Source organism: Balaenoptera ricei, chromosome 1, assembly GCF_028023285.1.
Source record: "Balaenoptera ricei isolate mBalRic1 chromosome 1, mBalRic1.hap2, whole genome shotgun sequence".
NCBI classification, from domain to species: domain Eukaryota; kingdom Metazoa; phylum Chordata; class Mammalia; order Artiodactyla; family Balaenopteridae; genus Balaenoptera; species Balaenoptera ricei.
In genome coordinates, this window is record NC_082639.1 from 848,107 (window position 1) to 854,131 (window position 6,025).

At 50.7% G+C, this 6,025-nt stretch overlaps 1 protein-coding gene across 1 annotated transcript in view; it reads right to left on the reverse strand.

Moving 5' to 3' along the window:
• Positions 1-5,598, reverse strand: part of GNB1 (G protein subunit beta 1) — a 91,524-nt gene extending 85,926 nt beyond the window's left edge. Inside the window, exon 1 of the mRNA XM_059899635.1 lies at positions 5,520-5,598. The gene's annotated coding sequence lies outside the window, so the exon portion shown is untranslated. The remainder of the gene's footprint in view (positions 1-5,519) is intronic.
• Between the last annotated feature and the right edge of the window lie 427 nt (positions 5,599-6,025).

Sequence of the window (6,025 nt, forward strand, 5' to 3'; positions counted from 1 at the left end):
CATAATGTATGCAAATGTCAAAGCCCTATGTAGTACACCTGAGACTAACACAATACTGTACATCAACTATATTTTTTAATAAATTCAGTTATTTTATTTTTATTTGTTTTTGGCTGCGTTGGGTCTTCATTGCTGCATGTGGGCTTTCTCTAGTTGCGGCGAGCGGGGGGCTACTCTTCGTTGCGGTGCACGGGCTTCTCATTGTGGTGGCTTCTCTTGTTGCAGAGCATAGGCTCTAGGCGCGCGGGCTTCAGTAGTTGTGGCTCATGGGCTCAATAGTTGTGGCTCGCGGGCTCTAGAGAGCAGGCTCAGTAGTTGTGGCACACGGGGTTAGTTGCTCCGCAGCATGTGGGATCTTCCCAGACCAGGGCTCAAACCCGTATTCCCTGCATTAGCAGGAAGATTCTTAAACACTGTGCACCAGGGAAGCCCTCAACTATATTTTAATTAAAAAAAAAAAAAAGCTTTTTGAGGAAAGAAAGAATGTCAGAGATGACTTGGGAGAAAGTAAGGTAGTAAATTAAAGTGATGGGGGCTTCCCTGGTGGTGCAGTGGTTAAGAATCCACCTGCCAATGCAGGGGACACGGGTTCGAGCCCTGGTCCGGGAAGATCCCACATGCCGTGGAGCAAGTAAGCCCATGTGCCACAACTACTGAACCTGCGCTCTAGAGCCTGCGAGCCACAACTACTGAGCCCATGTGCCACAACTACTGAAGCCCTCATGCCTAGAGCCCGTGCTCTACAAGAGAAGCCACGGCAATGAGAAGCCCACACACCACAACGAAGAGCAGCCCCCACTTGCCGCGACTAGATAAAGCCCGCACACAGCAACAAAGACCCAGTGCAGCCAAAAATAAATAAGTTAAATAAATTAATTAAGTAAATAAATTAAATAAATAAATAAAAATAAAGTGACAGGGATTTGCAAAGACAGCTGACACATGTTTCACACCCTAAATTAATACTCCTCTGGAACCAATAGGAAGAAAGACAAATCTCTCAGTAAACTGTCTTCTCATAATCTACCATTATCATAGTTTAAAAGACTGTCACAGGGACTTCCCTGGCGGTCCAGTGGTTAAGACTCCTCGGAGAGCGTTTTCAATCCCTGGTCAGGGAACTAAGAGCCTTCATGCCACGCGTGCCAAAAACAAAAAAACAAAAAAACTGTTACAAAGCAAGGCCATTAGCAATAGTAACGGTGATCCTCTAACAGAGCACTGCGGCCAGGCACTGTTCCAAGTGCTTCACACGTATGCTAACTCACTCAATCCTCACAACCGCCCTAGGAAGGAGGTTCTAGTGTGCCTGTTTTACACATACGGAAACAGACACAGAGAATTCAAACCCACATCCACATCAGCAAGTTCAGTTACACAACTGGGTTCTAACTCAGGCAGTCTCAGTCCTTTAAGAAAAGAGTGAATTTCTTTCCCTCCCGGCAATTCAGGAATTATCTTAAAGTTCCTAGGACAATTTTTTTTTTTTTGGAAACCTGTTGTAGAAGCTTTAACACTCTCTTGTCTAATTAGAAAGTGTCCAGAATTTTTTAAAGCTTTACCAACTACAACACTTGGAGGTAGTCAAGAGAACTTGTAATCCGCATGGGGGATATATTTTACAATTGCCACAGGACTGAGTCAGAAGACACGCAGACACGTATAAAGACACAATTACCCACAAGTAAACAAGAATATGTTCAATCCCCTTAGTATTCTAGTCCCGACAGGTTAAAGAGTAAATAGCCTTTCCCGCCTTGATAAAGTACATTATTAAGCCTGGACCAGGAATTCCCTGGCAGTCCAGTGGTTAGGACTCTGCTTTCACCGCCGTGGGCCCAAGTTCAATCCCTGATCAGGGAACTAAGATCCCGCGAGCCCCCCCACCCCCCACCCCAAAAAAAAGCGCCTGGGGCAACTAATTATTCAATTATAACCTTTTATCAATGGCAACATGGATGCAACTGAATAATCTCTTCAGAATTATTACTTTTGATAGTCTTGACCTGGTCTTTTAATCATTAACTTTTTAAAAATGGCTTTTTTCCCAGAATTTTAACTTAGTAAGTCAAATAAGGGAATACTCAAGTCTCTCAAAGAAAGCAATATTGTGCTATAAAATGGGAAGCTTTTCTATCATTGGAAGTCAGCAGGAATTTCCATCAATTACTGTGGCACCTAATGGTAGGCACTGCAACAAGAACGAGAGGCCTAAAAGGTTTCAAAAGCTTTCAGCGTTCCTCTAATCCACCGATCAATTCAAGTGTCTATAGATGGCCTGTTTTTCTTAAATGAGAGTTGTGGAACAAAACTCACAGCTCTATAAAGAAGTGGGACTCTTCATTTTCCAGAAGAGTCAGTGTAACGTTGCATTACTCAATACACAGCCACACTCTCCACAAAAATTTGGACTCTTTCTTCCTTCCAGTAATGTTACACATTCAATTTTATAAATTATTTCTCTGATCTCAGTTTAAATTTGTTTTTATCCCCTCATTCTATGTTCACTAAACCAAACACTCAACTGAACTGCCTGCTTCATAAATTCTCCAACCACTCTCATCTAGAAATGCAAACCTGAGAGATCAGAATTTATACCAGGGTTAAAAAATTCTAAAACTTTTTGTTCAATGCCTTATTAGACTCATCCTAAGTAAGGGTTTTAAAATAATATGGCACGCCATACGGTCAAGCCCAGATAACAAAATTGAGAATATCTATGACCAATCCACTAATGCCAAAGCCAAAGTCTCTAGACAGTAAGAACTTAATCCCATTTAGAAGCCAACATGAGCCAAATCTTTTGGGTAGAGAAAACAGCAATCCAATGAAGAAACTATAATTGATGCCAATACTGCACGTCTGCAATAAAATGTTATTTATTAAAGTACTAGCTAAAAAGGCAACTGGTGGTAGGTAAATCTACAACTGTCCTGAAGACCCTTCTCGAAGCTAATTGTAGAAATACAACTTTTCCAATCAAACTAAAGGATAACAGACACAGAAAATTTTAGCAAAATAAAAGGTAACAGAAACAAAACTTTGAGAAATAAATTAACTCCTCATAAAATCTGTGCACTTCTCATGTGGTCAATATAAGACCTAGGTGTTCCAAGCTCTGAAATCAAAGCCACTAAGCATGGAAAAGATTTGACAGCCTTTTGGCAGCCTTTCAAATCTCTTTTGAGATTAAAATGAAATCTGAGGAAATTTACTGCAACTCCCCCTGAAACAGAAGTAACTCGAGACATCAAACAAAGAGAAATCTTTATTAAGGTATCATTAAAGAACATTCTGCTTAGTACATGCCTGATGACATAAATACAGCTCTGTCGTAACTGAGATATCATACAAAAGAAATATTCTTGTCTGATGGGCATGTTCATTTAAGAAAGTGTCCACTCTGAATCAAAACTACATAGTTGAACAATATTCTCTATAAGCACACTCTTGACCATTTCCACAGAAGATGAGAGGCAGCCTTAACACTGGCTCCCCAAGCAGGGAGAACTGGGAGCGAGCCACAGGCACAATCATAAAACTTAACTTCGCTTTCCTCAACTCTCACCTTCTAAGAAAACACTGCAGCACTTACAATGCCTGTGAAACCAGAGACGTGTAACAGAGGGAGTCTCGGGAGGAGAGAGGCCCTGCAGTCCAGCCTTACAGCAGCCGGAAAGCTTCCCCGATGGGGTCCTGCCAGGCCGGCCTTTGACCCTTCCAGTTGCACTCCATTTCTGACGGCTCTGTCAAAGTTAAATCGAGCCAAAAGCTACCACCCAGTTCTGCTGTCTGGAGGTTCTAAGACCTGTTTCCATGTTGGTGGCACCAGCCCTATCCCCAGCCACACACCCATATTAGTAAGGAAGCAAAAAAGGAACTGCCTGTTCGTTTTCTTTTTGCAATATGTACCTTCCGGAAGAATCCAGAACAGGCCCTATCTATCTTAATAGAACGCAAACTGAAATCTTTCTTTGAAATACAAACCCCATCCACCCCAAAAAGACTACAGCCTCAAATTAGAAAACAGAGAACTCAGGTAGAAATCTTATCGATAACAATGGATTTTAGACCTTATCCAGTATCTGGGGCTGAAGAGAAGGGAACTTCTCACAAAGCTAATACTTCCACTTATTTGCTAACTATGAAAAATATCTACATATTTTCTTAATAATCTCATATGCAACTGCTTAATCATTAAACGTTATTGGAGATCACTGTGTTACCAAATAGGTAACAAAATGAAAATACAAAAAAAAAAAAAAAAAAAAGGGCTCTAATACTCCCCGAATCAGAACTACAGATTACGACTTTTACATCATTTATGCACAAACTCAGTAACGTACTCTTTAACTGCAAATGTCCACCAACTTCCTTTCCCAAAATAAACACCCCTACATCGCTGTTCTCTTTCAGTCAGTGAGTCTCACAATCCTAACTAAAAAGGTTCCATAAAGAGGAATTAAGTGGATAAACCTACTTGGGTATGCCAACGAGGTAATTTAAAGGACTTCAAAGATGTTTAAACACCATTTAGGTCAAGCATCAACTCGCAAGGAAAAATACAGGAAGATTTTCCAAAGTCCGATGGCTCAGCGATCCCTGCGTGGAATTTCCAGCACCCTCCACCCGGCCGGGGCCGAGAGCGACCCCGACCCTCTCCCGCCGCCCCCAGCTGCGCCCCCGCCCCCGGGCGGCGCCCCCGGAGCCCCGCGGCGCGGGCGGCGGCTGACAAAGGCCGCGCGGCGGACGCGCCATCTTGCCGGGCCCGCCGGGGGCCATTCATTCGGCGCGGGGCGCGGGAGCCCGGCCACCGCCCGCAGGCTGCGCACCCGCACGGGGGCTTCGGGCGGCCCCGCTCGGGCCCGGCGGCGACCGCGGGGCCGGGGCTCGCGCTCGCAGGGCGCTTTGTCCGCCCCGCGCGCCCTCGGCGCCGCTTCCTCATTTCTCCGCCGCGGCGACGCCAGCCTCCCCGCGAGCAGCCGAAAGGCCGCTTTCCCCGCAGCTCGTCCTCCCGCGGCCAAGGACGGCGCCCACCGCGGGGCAGGGCCGCGGCCGCCTTTGTTCCCTGGCCCGCCTGGCGCCCCTCCTCCGGGCCACCTCCCAGGCGTGGGGCGCCAGACCCGGACCCCAAACCCCGGAGCCTCCGGCCCCGCCCCCCCCACGGACCCCAGGACCCGGACTGCAGGCCTGCACCCGGTACCCCAGACCAGAGCCCCGGACCTGGACTCCAGATCCCGGGACCCCAATCCAGGCCCGAGCCCGGGACTTCGGTCTCGGTCCCGGCCGACGGCTGCGGGGTCCCCGCCGCCCCCGCCCCAGCCCCGCGGACCCCACCCGGGCGGGGCAGGAAGACGCGACCCGGAGGCCGGGTGGGGGCGGGGAGGGTGGGGGCGGGGCGGCCCGGGCGGGCGGGCGGGCGACTGGGGGGCGATGGGGAGGGGCGGGGATGAGGGCCGGGGCTGGGGGTCGGGGCCGGGGGTCTGGGCTGGGGCCGGGGCCGCGGTCGCCGCGCTCACCTCGACACCGCGTCCCGCCTGCCGCGCCCGCTCCCCGCCGCCTCAGCCGCCTCGGCCGCCGCTCCGGGAGATGGTCGCGCTCAGGCCGCTCCGCGGGCGCTGCGGGCAGGTGCGCCGGCGAGGCTCGGTCTGTCGGTCCCGCGGCGGCTGCTCCACTCCCGCGCCCGCGCCCGCTCCCGCCGCCGCCGCCGCCTCCGTCCGCCCCTCAGACGCCTCCAGCCATCGGGATGGGCGCGGCGGCCCCTGCCCGCAGCCTCGGGAAACCCCACGGTCGCGTCACCGCGCACGCCGCGCGCGCACGCACCGCTCGACCGAGTCCCCGGCGCGCGCGCGCGCGCTTCGGCCCTGCGCCAGCCCCGCGCGCGTACGCGAGCCGCTTAAAGGGGCAGCGCCGCGCCCTCGGGGACCCGCTCCGGGAGCCTCCAAGGCAGGCCTGCCTCTCGCCCGCGCCGGGCTCCGCGCCTCAGGGGCTGGCCCGCGGGGCCCTGCGCTGGCGTGGGTCTGCC